The following is a 14271-nucleotide window of genomic DNA, read 5'->3' as shown; positions in this document are numbered from 1 at the left end:
TCAGATTTCACATTTTCTGAAGGCCCTGACCCTTCAGGAGTTCCCTCATAGTTAATATTTTCCTGTAGATATCACCACCAATTGCTATATTGGGGTTTCCTTCATACTACTGTGAGATTTTCCTATGTCTGAGCTCATGCCAGTATGCAAGAGAGTTAAAGGGGGCCTATTAGCTGCAGTAGTATTTCATGGACCAAAGCCTTCAGGCTGTCCTGACCCATCTGCCACATCCATATTACTGATTTTGTGAAGTCCGACATCACTCCCCCAGCAGCTTCAGCAGTGTCATAACCTCAGCCAAACTCAGAGAGTGGGTGGTCTCCCCCTCTTCAACATCATCATAAGTTCTAGCCTCAGACATATCCAAAAATACAGCAAAATACAAGCAACACATCTCAAAACATGCATCACCCCCACTGGCAGCATTGGCAGTAGTTATTTCAGAGCCTTGTAGGATATCCGACTGGAGTCGCTTACTACCCAAAGAGAGTGAGATTAAAGACTAAGATAGAGGGGAAAGAGGTGACTGGGAACCAAAAACCTCCCCCCATTACAGTGTTCTTTTCCTGAATCGCGATGGGGGAGGTAAAGTTCAGAACGTTGCTGGCCAGAGAGGCCTCTGATGTGAAAGTGGTTCCAGCTCGAGCAGCAATTACAGAAGCAGGGTAGTGGGTGAGAAATTCAATCACCAGATGGCCAATTTTGGTTAAAGTACTGCTGCTGCAACAAAGTGCTGAAGTTTGTATATATGAGCTGCCCCTGTAGTGTCCAGCACGGGGGAGGAGCACAAGCTCCATGTCCTCCACGGCTTACAGTAGGCCTCACAAATTTTAAGGGAGCAATGCAAACCACCCAAATATATGCAGTACAAGCTGGCAGGGATCAAGGAGTTGGCAGAAGGTAGTAGCAAGGCAGCAGTATCAGGGTCATACAGACCCAAGTGAGAAAGGCAATGTGACAGAGCTGATTGACTATTCCCCACAATGACAGCAGCTCCTCCTCACCATGGAATAATGGAAGAGCCAAGCACCAGCATCCACATTGTCATAGAGGGCCACTGACATGATCCATGCACCTGAGCTGACTGGCAGTATTATCCATGGTAGCAACAACCCCTTCCCCATAACCCATCAGTAGTCAAGGACCAACACTGGCTGTTCAGCTGTTCAGCCGTAACACCACTGATCCAGCGTCACTATAGAAATTCTGTCTCACATGCGTCACCATTCACTACCTAATACTCACCAAACAAATCAATAACTAGGCCCATGCAAAAGACAGAACATCATGAAGCTGAATCCTGTGGCCTAATTAATCACACTATTAAACTCGTATATACATATTTACCACTGCAGTATAACATTTATATTCATAACTATATCTAGAAATTTTAATTAGACCACTGAGGCCAACGGATTTAAACTAATGGTAACAACTCAATAATCAAGTCCAGCTTGACGTTTTAAGTCTTTTATTTTTAAAATATTAAAGTTCTAAATCTTTATTCACTCATTTATTAATTTCAATTACAAGCATTTTATTAAATCAGTTTTATTTATTAAATCATTGGCTCAAGTGGTCCGGCACTTCAAGATTGCACAGAAAATGAATTAAAGAAAACATCAACCCTATTCCCTAAGTTAGCTTTCTGACCTGAAAAGAAAACAATCTATTAAGCCTTACGTGTCCAAGGGAAAACGGACAGCAATTCGCCCTCAGGAAACAGTCAGCCCCGCTCCCCTCAAGAGGCCTCATTTTTATACCTTTCTTACTCGCTAATCTAACTAAACGATATGTTTTAATAAACTCCAGCACCCTGATTGGTTGCTGACTGTCAGACCACCAAAGCCACCTCTTTCCAAAGTGACAACGTCACTTCATCATTGTTCATTGACATGAAGACTCGGGCTTCCGAGGATTCGATACAGTTTTAAAAGTTGTTTCACTGATTTCCTCCAGAGCTCGGCAAAACCATCTCTGTCACTTCCTTGGCCTTGTAGAAATAACATCCAGAGCACATAACGCACAAGTCTCTTTTGTTTAAGCCACAGTTCATTCAAAAGAATAGCTTTCATGGAAGAGTTCCAATACGACTGTGCTTGGCTCTGCTCACGTGCAGGCTAACCAACATTCTCCAGAACTAGGCCTCAAGCCTTTCTCTCGGGCTAGTATTTAAACAAACACAAAAGAATGATTAATTCAAGCAAAATAAACCCTTCTGTTACCCACCCTACCATTGCTAATAATTAACCCATTAATAAATGACATCTAGCAGAAGCAAACATATAAAGCGGCACATTTAATATCTACCATTCTTCATAATGTCCAGCTGAAGTCTTTATGTATCTGAAAGAGTAAAAAGATGATTGAATAATACACAGACAGACAGTCACAACATAGGACAAACATATAAGCACATATAATTAAAGCACATGCCATAAAATGATCAGCCGCATTAATAGTGACAAAGACAATAGGACAAACAAGACAATATTAATCATGTGTTACATGACAAACTCGCAAACGCAACAAGAGCACATATATCATTAGTCCCGCGTGTTTATGTGAATGCAATTTTACTCTAGGTTGAATTAGTTAAACAAAACGTGCAACAATTTATTAATAGATTAGTTCATGTTACAGAGAATTAATTTCGTGAGTCAGAATAAAATAATTTCTGGACCTCGCTCCATCACCACCAAGCAAGACCACCGCATTGAAGGCAGCTTTCAGAAGCCCCATAGCAGTTGGCGGTCAAGGATCTTCAATCAGCTGCTGCGTTCCTGGGTAGACAGGAGGGAGAGTATGTGGGTTGTTCAGATATTCAGTCACAACACAAAGCAAGCAAACTAGCACAGCATCAAAGGTGGTGTGCAGCATCGGCGTAACAATGTAGCAGCACCACAGTTCCACGGATGGCTCAGCGGTATACGGTGAATGAGAGAGCAGAGAGAGCGTGTCCGCAACTGAGACTGTCATTTTTGCTAAGATTGCATCCACATGGGCTCTTGGAGGTTGAGGCAGATGGATAGAGCTATAATATTGTTGCATATCAGCAAGTGTAATTGAGTAGGTATTTTCATATATTCTACAATTGTGCTGCAGAAACACCTTGACATACTAAGTGAGTATCGGGGTTCTCAATTTTCCTAATTGCTTGTTTATTGTAATTAATTCAGGAAGACCAGGCCAAAAATGTTCACGTCTGATGATTCTCTTTATACTTTTGTTGCTGGAATTACCTTGAATTATTTATTTCCTTAAGTACAAACTAAAATCTCTTAGATTTTCATTGTCCCTTCCAGATCTTTTTTAGTGGCCTCAAGGCCCCCGCCCTAAAACAAACCCTTGTAGCATTATTCACATCCAGCTGCAAATCCTTTATTCGTAAAGCCTGCTGCCTATTTTGGCTAGCTGTATATGACATAACATGCCCCCTTGCCGTGGCTTTTAAGGCCTCCCATACTGCAAAGCCTTCTTGCGTGTTATGATTGACAAGAAAAAACTCCTTTATAATAGTGCTCATGTCTGCTACCCAGCCCTGGTTAGTTAACAAAGACCTATCAAACTGCCATCTCGTCCTTTCCACAGTAGGAGTATCCAGCTCCATAAAGATAGAAATTGCTGATTGATCCGAGAATGCATTAGCTCAGGTAGCAGAACCCCCCTCCTATTTGCCTGGGATAATTTTAAAATAATCCAATTGTTATGCCAGTATATTGAGCTAACCCAGATTGATTTTCATGCCAAGGGTCTATTAGTTGAAAATACTGCTTTATAGTAGTAAATATTTTCTTTGTTTTGGGTTTAAGTTGTTTTTTCGCGTGATTGGATGTGTCCAGCAGGGTAAGGTCCTGAATACAGTTGAAATCCCCTCAGCAACAATGTGCCCTTCTGCGCCCATAGTGATATTATGGGCCTCATTTATGAGGCCCCTTGCGCCATCAGAACGTCACTTTTTGTGACGTTCCGTGGCGCAGAAGCCTGCATGATATTTATCAGGCAGCACTAAGCCACTTTTTTTGGCTTAATGCTGTCCGATAAATATCAGTCCCTTTAACGCAGTGTTCTGCGTTTCTGCCTCCCTTACGCCTCCCCAGGGGAGGCGTAAGGGAGGCGCAACAGGGAGAAATAACTTTATTTCTCCTCGTTTTAGAAAGAGGAAAAGCCTCTTGTGATTATTTTTGTACAGAAAGGTGTCCCTTCCTGTACAAAAATAATCATCCCCGCAACGCAGGCACCCTTGCATCATTGTGCAAAGTGTAATGTTGGGGGCCCTGGGCCCTCATGCTGGAAATGACTGACGCAGACACAGTGAGCCACATGGTACAACTGGCCCAGAGCACGTGCGCTCGGCCACTTTTATTTAAGCTGTGTCACCTGACCAGTGACATCAGTGGTGGGTGGGTGTTTAGTGTTGGGCATACAAAACACTAGACTGCTGACTGTGACTCTGGGTCACTACATCCCTCCCAAACTTGGGGGAAAATGAAAACAAACGAAAGTCCAACCTGTGGGATAAAAAGTGCAGTTTGCAAACCCCACGACCAAGTTCAATCTGTGGGAAAGAAAATGTACATACAATATACCACTGGACTCTATAGAGGGTCCTATCTTCTGTCTGCGCCGCCTGGACGTTGTTCTTTGCCTTGTCTTTGCTTCACACCACTGGTGACAGTTGGTAGCTAGATAGAAGGGTGACGTGATCCGAGTATTGTTTGTCTTCTCGGTTCTCCTCTTCAGTCCTGGTCCTTGGTGGTGACTTGGGGCAGGCTTCAAAGTATTTCTGGGCAGATGAAAGGAGTAGGTGCATACATCCCTCTCACTAGGATGCCCCTCTTGCCGGTATTCCTCTCTCACAAGATGTCCGGGAGGACCTCTTTGCCAGGTTTCCACTGGACTGGTGTTTTCGGTCATGTTGCTCCACCATAGCCTTCGGGCCGTGAGCGGGGCGCTCCACGATCTTTACCGTTGTGTCCTAGTTCCACCTGAAGGTTGCGCTGTTGACTCTTTTCTTACACACGAAGCTTTCCTCTCAGTGGGTCCTGCAGACGCACCGTTGTGGACCTGTCTCTCTTGCGGGACTTGCTGCCATCAGAGTCCCTTGAGGCCTTTGTTTCTTGGGCTGCCACGGGTTGGTGTGGAGTGGTCAGTTCCTCAGCCGGATGTGTGAGCACTCTCGCCATCCAATCTTCCACTCAACCCCAAAGGTAGATTCTTGTCAACAGTCCAAACTTGCCCTCTTCTGCGATTGCCACATGGATGGATGGCTTGTAGGTAGATATCTTTGACTTGTGCCGCCGGTGTTCCTACCAGGCCTTATTCTCCACTGCACTCCGGTGTTCCAGTGCCTGCCACCTTGCTTCTTTCCGCAGGGACGGCTTCTTCTTGCAGTGGCAGCGTGCCATTCAGACTTCTCCATTTTTCCTTTCCTCTGTGGCAGGGTGCCACTCCGATCTTTCTTCTTCTCTTCTCCTCTTCATGCGACGTACCCTGGTTCCCTTTTCTTCATATTCTCTGGCCAGGCTTCCCCATGCAGCGCTCGCACTCCACACAGGTCTTCCTGGTCTTGTCCTAGTCCTAGTACACTGTCTTCTTGTCGCTCAACTCCCAGGGTTTTTGTCGCGTCCTTCACATCTTCCTGTCGCTTCCGTTAATTTGTGTGATTGAAGTTCGTGGGTCCATGTCCTCGGACCACGCCTTGTCTGAACTTCTTGGACCTCGTGCTGGTCTCTTCTGCCGAGGTCTGGCAGGTAGGCTTCATGGAGCTGAGCTTCTTGGACCTCGTGCTGGTCCCTTCTGCCGATGTCGGGCAGGTAGGCTTCGTGGTGCTGAGCTTCTTGGACCTCGTGCTGGTCCCTTCTGCCGAGGTCTGGCAGGTAGGCTTCATGGTGCTGAGCTTCTGCGTTGGATCTTCACTGCTGTGGGTTGTCTGCGTAACCATTTCCTATGCGTCGCAGTTCGGCTGCTTTGGCGCGCATCTGGGTGCGCTCTTCGGGTGTTCCCTTGTGGCTTGCTGCTTTGGGTTAGTGCTGATATGCACTGCGGCACATTTGTCTCATGCGTCTTCGCACTTCCTAGTGCCAGGTTCCAGAACCTTCATCAGTTCGTGTGTTGGTACGCCTGTCGTCGCCTTACTGCTGCAGCAATTGCCTGTGGCCACCAGGCATCGCTGTGTTCTTTTCCGGCGTGGCGTAGGTGCTTTTGTAGTGTCGCTTCTTGGAGGCTTGTGTCACCACCCCATTGACCTTCTTCTGGTCTTGCTGCTTCTGCGTGGTCGGTTGCGATTCTTTGGAACTTCCCTTGGCGCACTTGCGGCGTGCTTGTGGGTATCTCCAGAGGAGTTCTTGCACTCCTGTCTCTGAGGTGTTCTTTTCACTGTGGTGCACTCCCGCGCCGTCGCGTTTTTCTTCTCAGGCTGTGTGATTCTCGTGCTGTGCTGCTGCTGTATTTTCCTTCTCCTAAGTAGCTTGGATCTGACTCCCTTTGTGACTCAATGTCCTTTGCCTTGTTGCAGTCTCTGGGCATCACTTGTGGGGATTATGCGCTCTTGGCATCTCCTTTTCTTTCCGGGCGACCACCTGGTCATCTTCTTCCTTTCATTTCGGGCAACCATCCAACGGGTCCGCGTCTGGCGGTGACTTTCTGGCAAGTCATCTTCGCTGTGACCTACTGACAGGTCTCCGAAGTCGCGATCCCTGCGTCACTCAGTCGTGGTGGCGTGGAGTTCCTTCACTCCTTGCGCAGTCCTGCGCAATGCTGTGCGGTCCTGAGGTGTGGAGTTCCTGCACTCCTTGCGCGTTCCTGCGCAGTGCTGTTCGGTCCTGAGGTGTGGAGTTTCTTCACTCCTTGCGTGTTTCTGCGCAGTGATTTCTGGTGGTGGCGGCAGCACCACTGGCAGACGTGGATGTGGCTTATCCACTGGCTTCTATGGCACTTGGTTTGTCCAATGCTTGTATATATTGTCATTCTCCTGCGATACTGGAGGCAGCCCACTAGATGGCAGTGTTACCTTGTTCTCCCTACCTGACTTTGTCTTCTCGGAAGTTCTTCACTGCAGCCGGCTTACTTCTCTTCCCTCTTCCTGATGCCTGCTGCTTGATGCTTTGGGCGTGTAGATGCAGGGATGACCGGGGATTCCTCGCGCCCACCGGTGAGTGTCCATTCCTTATCTCTATTACCCTTGGGGGGCCCACCTGTAATTGCACTTCTCCCAGCCCGCCTTCACTTTTCCACGGGCTGAGGAGGGGCTGGAGCAGGGGGCTGCTGGTGCCGCTTTTACAGGCTTTTTCGCGGGTTGGCTCCGCTGGTGGTGCAGTCACCCTCCTGCTTGCACACCATTCCTTCGCGACAGTGGGCACTTTATTGTCACTGTGCGGGTGGCCTCCTCTTCAGATCTGCGTGTCTAGCAGCTCTTCACACCCTGCGAGGGGGAGCGGCATCGATCAGTTGCGGGTCACCCGCTGGCCTCACTGCTCCTTTGCCGGTTCACTCTTCCCCTCCCCGCAGCAGTTCCTTCATTCGTGCGCTGTCCGGGGCGGGGGTCTCTGTGCGAGGTGGGAACTTTCACCGGTCGCCGTCAGCCTCTCCTTTCACGCGGGTGGGCTCCGCGCTGTACACCAGTGCCCAGCAGGTTTCCCCACGCTGTGGGCACTTCCTCCGAATACCATTCACCCCGTCGCCCTCAGACACGCGCTGCGCAGCGGGGGCGGGGATCGCTGCAGGCAGGCCGCGGGTGGGCTCCGTGAGTCTTGCTTCCATGCAGGGACAATGTCTGGCGCCACTCCCACTTTGGGGGGTAAAATCAGTGTTTGTAGCGGGTGGGCTCCGCTTGCAGGGACGGTGCCTGGCAGCTCTTCTCACGCTGCGGGCGCTCCTTTGCCGATTCTTCACCCCGCCGCCGCAGTTCCACAGCACGCACGCTGCGCGGCGGTGGGGTCAGTGCGGGGCTTCAGACTGGGTGTAGTGAGGTGGGCTCTTGCTGGCCTGGGCGTTCTTTGGGTGCACTTGCTGGCGGCCGCTGCGGCCTCCGTTCATGTCACGGCGGGTGGGCTCAGCTTGTACTCCGTGTCCTGCTGCGGGTCTGTTGGAGGCAGGAGGCGCTATAGGCAGGCCGCGGGTGGGCTCCGCTGGCCTCGCTTTACTGGGGGCCCAGTAGCCGGCGTCGCTCGCACTTTCAGGGGCACCGTCAATGTTTATGGCTCATAGGGGGTGGGCTCCGCTTTGTTTTACAGTTCTACCGGGGGGTTGCTTCTGGCTTGCGCGGCCCCCAAAGCACATCTCAGCGCCCAGTCTCACCTTCGGCCTACAGGCCTTTTCCTCAGCGCGGGTGGGCTCCGCTTCGGTCACCACGCGGTGGGGCCTCACTCGCGGCCGACGCGGGTGGGCTCCGGTCGGTCCGCTGCACTTTCTCCTCAGGCAGGGAGGCTCACGCTGGGCACAGAGGTGCGGGGTGGGCTCCCGGTCACCTCCTCATGGATCTTCAGGCTCGGGGCACAGCACACGCCCCGTGGGCCTCTCGGCGGCCGGCGCCGCTTCCCCAGGGGGGGCCCTGCACATGGGCACTTCCCTTCTTCTTTCCGGGGATTTCATCTTTAATATGCGGCACGCGTGGCTAGCGTCCGCCCGCCTCGTCGCCAGTGTAATGTTCGGGGCCCTGGGCCCTCATGCTGGAAATGACTGACGCAGACACAGTGAGCCACATGGTACAACTGGCCCAGAGCACGTGCGCTCGGCCACTTTTATTTAAATTGTGCCACCTGACCAGTGACATCAGTGGTGGGTGGGTGTTTAATGTAGGGCATACAAAACACTAGACTGCTGACTGTGACTCTGGGTCACTACACAAAGGTGCCTGCGTGGGCGCAGGCAGCCCACTGTGCGCCGGCGCAGGGGAAAAGGTCAGGAATGCGCCGTATTTTATAGATACGTCGCATACCTGCCCTTTTCTTTTGCCACAGGGAAGCGCAGCAGGAAGGCCTGCTGCGCTTCACTGCAGCAAAACCTCATAAATGAAGCCCTATGTATCTGCGTTTTCTCCACTTCTTGTTCAGCAAATCGTTAGAGTGAAATCGATGTCAAATACCACCTGTTCCCATCCGTATCATAAAACGCTGTAAAAGTGTTTCAAACAGATTTGTCCTTTTTCCACCAGTGCAAAATTTATGTGGCATAGATTAGAATTTGTAAATTGTGCTGCAAATTGCAATCTTTTGCACCACTCAGCTAAACGTATGATCAAACAATATTCTGATTTGATCCCAATGTTTTCATAGCCTTCCGTAGCTGATAAAATAAGTTCTAATATTTCGTGGATAGGCATGACTACAAAACGCCATATTAACAGTAGGTAACAAAAGAAAAACAGACAAATTCGAGAATTTGTCTGTTTTTCATTTACGTGATGGTTATAATGTCCAGTTAGGACCAGGGTTAACAACGCATGGCCGTGGCTCAGGAGAAACATATAGAAAAGTATAGGAATTCTGCATGTGAATTACAGATCCCCTAAGCATACAACAACCACTTCGTTTTACTTGTGGGATCGAGGTTTGAAGATGTCTCAGGGTAAAAACATAATTATGCTCAGCATCTAGGCATTTACTCTTGAAGCAGCTAAGGCTATAACAGCTGAAAATATCCTAGCATTCCTCGCTGGCCTAATTTCTCTCAAATTAAAATTACAAAAAAAAAATCCAAATGGAATGTGATTTGAAATATAACTTCAAAATCAAAGCAACCTATTCATGAATTCATGCCACAGCTCAGCAGTTTGATTGAATCTCTGTTGAATGTCACAGATGGTTCCTGCCTATGAATACAGAATGCCTTCTCAGCTGATGATGTAAGTGTGTAGCAAAATTGATCAGTGATTCAATATCATATTCCATTTCACATGAAGTCTTGGGCTAACGATATTGTGCTCTGTCTCAGCCCAGAAGAGCACTACTAATAATCAATATACCTACATAGATTTGCAGTGCTGTGGAGAAGTAATGCTAAGAACAATTTCATATGATGAGTCATTCGGCTTCTGTCACAAGCAGATTGGTTTTTCCAACATTTCGAGAAAAATATGTAGCTTGCATATGATTAAGTGCTACATATTTTGACGTATTTTTGGTGCTTTAATGTGGCAGGTACCAATCTGCACGTTTCGTAAGTGCAGCGGGCGATAAGGATAAAGTTGACAGAACTGAAAGGGGTGTTAGAGGCGCTTTAATCCAGCTTTCTTAAGACATAACGTTAGAGACGAAGCCGTAGCATCTAATTCTAACCGGTCCTTTGGCTCACGTTTTATTAATATTGCCGTTTTATGGTGTTTTTAAAGTGCTGTAAAAAGAAAAAACGCCAAGAAATATTCAAAACAGGGTGAGAGATAAAGAGTTTGGGGGCACATTATCAAGAACGGCGTTAAAAATTATGGCCGATTTAGCGGCAGGAAACTGCTGCTAAAGCGGCGATAATGGGCTTAATATGCCCTTGAGAATTCCAATAGAAGCCATGTTCACACTAGAACAAGGGCTTCTATGGGAATTCATAAGGGCATATTATCGCCCATTATCGCCTCTTTAGCTGCAGTTTCCTGCAGCTATAGTGGCGATAATTTTAACGCCCATTTCTTGATACGCAGGGGCATATTACCAACAACTAGCGATAATTTTTGTCTCTAACTTGTTTAGAGACAAAAATTATCGCCGCACATCGGTGATTTTTATCGCAGATAAACCTTGCTATTAGCAAGGTTTATCGCAAATGCGATAAAAAACGGCCGCAATGCATGAATATCGCAGAAAAGTCAGCGATATTCATGCATTATCGAGCAAATGCTCTTAGCCATGTTATCCACCTCCCATTGGATAACATGGCTAAGAACTGCTCAGGGCAGGTGTTAGCTTTTGGAGATATTCGCGCTTAGCGCGAATATCTCCAAAAGTTGGTAATAGGAGATAGCGATGTTAGGGACTGTTTCCAGTCTCTAACATCTTGGCACGCCCACTTTGCATGTCATTAGTGATAAATATCACTGACATGCAAAGCGGGGCCCAAGATGGTCGCTATCTCCTTTTAGCTGTCACTAACTGGTGTTAGCGACAGCTTGGTAATAGGGAGATAATTTTATCTCCGCTTTCTTGGCTTTTAAAGCCAAAAAACGGAGATAAACCCCCTTGATAATATGCCCTGCAGTCCCTTAATATTCATATAAAGCAATCGAAAAGTTCACTAAAGAAAATTGAAGACCTAGGACAGTGAAAGGAGTGTATCGGAAAAAAATATTTGGATTTTTCAGTAGCCTTTTGAGTTAGGATTGTTCAATAAAGATCTATTTCACGGGCACATTAAAGTCTTTGAGAATTAGCAAAGTTAGAATAAATTATTTTGGAACAGGAACACAAGCCTTTCCGAGTTAAAAATGGACAGGATGGATACTGACCGACATCGTATATAGGGTATGTTGAAAAATGTTGCCTTTGGACTTAAAACACATTATGGAGCTCATCTAATTGAAGCAGGAACATGTCCCATATGAATTCTGAAGCAGGTTACATAGCCCTACAATAACAATTGCCCATGGTGGAGCATGAATGTGTATGCAGGGCCTTTGACATTATACATAAATGAAAGACCAAGTTATGCAGCACAGCTGAATAAAATACTTGGCAAAAAAGGCAAAACTTGTCACTGTTTTGTCATTTTAAGATGTGTTAACACTGTCTAAAAATAGGTTGTACCTCATTGTATCAATGTAACGCCTAAGTACAATAATCAGCAACTGAAAAATGGCCTGTCAGAAACTGGGTTTCTGGTTGGGAGAGGTATGCACCATATGCAAGCAGGAACCACAATCCAAGTCAAGGTAAGTCTCAACACACCCTAAATTATCCTGTGCTCACCCTCTGGTAGCTTGGCACAGAGCAGTCAGGCTTAACTTTAAAGGCAATGTGTAAAGTATTTGTGCAAGTCTTCAACAGAAACACACTGAAACACCACAAAAGGACTCAATCAATCAATCAAGAAATTTGAATAGCGCGCTACTCACCCGGAGGGTCTCAAGGCGCTTGGGGGAGGGGGGTCTGCTACTGCTCGAACAGCCACGTCTTGAGTTGCTTCCTGAAGGAGAGGTGGTCTTGGGTCTGACGGAGGTGGATGAGGAGGGAGTTCCATGTCTTGGCTGCCAGGTAGGAGAAGGATCTTTCTCCCATGGTGGCTCTTCGGATGCGTGGAACGGCGGCGTGGGCGTGGCTGGTTGATCGTAGCTGGCGGGTGGGAGTGTAGAAGGTCAGGCGGTTGTTGAGGTACCTGGGGCCCAGGTCGTGGAGAGCCTTGTGTGCGTGGGTGAGGAGTCGGAATGTGATTCTCTTGTTGACGGGGAGCCAGTGCAGGTCTCTCAGGTGTCCAGAGATGTGGCTGTGACAGGGGATGTCCAGGATGAGCCGTGCGGAGGCGATCTGGATGCGTTGGAGTCTTTTCTGTAGTTTGGCTGTGGTTCCGGTGTACAGGGTGTTTCCGTAGTCCAGTCGGCTGGTGACGAGTGCCTGGGTGACCGTCTTTCTGGTTTTGGTGGGGATCCATCGGAAGATCTTACGGAGCATGCGTAGGATGTTGAAACATGATGATGAGACGCCGTTGACTTGTTTGGTCATCGTGAGGGAGGAGTCCAGGATGAAGCCCAGGTTGCGTGCATGGTCCGTTGGTTTGGGTGCGCTGCCCAAGGCCGGGGGCCACCAAGAGTTGTCCCAGGCAGAGGGTGATGATCTAAGGATGAGGACTTCTGTCTTGTCTGAGTTCAGTTTCAGGCGGCTGTTCATCATCCAATCGGCTACGTCTTTCATCCCTTCGTGTAGGTTGGTTCTGGCGGTGGCTGGGTCATTGGTGAGGGAGAGGATCAGCTGGGTGTCGTCGGCGTAGGAGATGATGTTGAGGTGGTTTTGGCGTGCGATGGCCGCGAGGGGTCTCATGTAGATGTTGAAGAGGGTGGGGCTGAGTGATGATCCTTGTGGTACACCGAAGATGACTTCGGTGGCCTCGGATCTGAACGGGGGGAGGCGGACTCTCTGCGAGGAACGAAATGATCCATTCTAGTGCCTTCTCTTGGATTCCGATGTTGCTGCGGCGCTGCACTAGGGTGCGGTGGCAGACAGTGTCGAAAGCTGTGGAGAGGTCCAGGAGGATGAGGGCCACTGTTTCCCCGTTGTCGAGCATGGCTCTGATGTCGTCAGTGGCTGTGATGAGGGTGGTCTCGGTGCTGTGGTTGGCTCGGAATCCGGACTGCGAGTTGTCAAGGGATCCGTTTGTCTCGAGGAAGGCGGCAAGCTGTCTGTTGACGGCCTTCTCGATGACTTTGGCAGGAAAAGGGTGGAGCGAGATGTGGCGGTAGTTCTTGAGGTTGGTGGGGTCTGCTGATGGTTTCTTCAGGAGGGCGCTGAGTTCGGCATGCTTCCTGCTCTCCTAGAATTTGGCGGTGTTGAAGGAGCAGTTGATGACGTCTCGGAGTTGGGGTGCGATGACGTAGTCGGCCTTGTTGAAGACGTGGTGGGGGCATGGGTCGGTTGGTGATCCAGAGTGGATGATGGACTCCACACCAGGTTAGAAAAATAGAACTTAATTTTATAAATAAAGCAAGATCAAAATGACAAAAATTCACCAAGTGGAACTTGTGATATAAATTTTTAAACAATAAATGTAAAATAGTGGTTAGAAGCAATATGTGTATAAATGGGTTATATGGTTGCACTAGAGTGGGACAAAGTTAACAGTTCAGGCCAACCACGATGGAGCATGGCCGATATAGGGACCCCCTTGGTCCTGCTGAAGGAAAGTACCTTGATCCGGGCTTACGTCCACGCCAAAGGAGAAGCAAGGTGCTGAGCGCTATTCCCAGTTATAAAAGGGATACATGGCTACTTCTCCCATATTTGGTGATTCATCGATTATGAAGGAGATGCGCTGGTTCCCAGTGTGATGCACTAGTTCCACTCTTCGACGAGTATTCGCCAGTTCCCCACCATGCAAAGGCAGAGATGCACCAGCTCCAGACCCACGCAAAGGTGAACATGCACTGTTTCTGATGAGAATGCATGGGTTCTGTTTGTAGAAGCACCTTAGGCCTCACTTCCAAGGGTTAAGAACTGGGGTGGCACCACTTGGTAGGGCAGACCCACAGCTTGGTCAGGTACTCATACCCAGCTGTGCCTTTGAAGTGGGAGAGTCTTCAAAAAATGCTCTGAAGTGCACAGAGGTCATCCCTTCCTGATCTGTCTCCAGACTCAC

This window comes from Lissotriton vulgaris, chromosome 4_1 (genome assembly GCF_964263255.1).
Source record: "Lissotriton vulgaris chromosome 4_1, aLisVul1.2, whole genome shotgun sequence".
Classification (NCBI taxonomy): Eukaryota; Metazoa; Chordata; class Amphibia; order Caudata; family Salamandridae; genus Lissotriton; species Lissotriton vulgaris.
The sequence above is the reverse complement of the archived record's forward strand: the minus strand, read 5'-3'. Positions refer to the sequence as shown.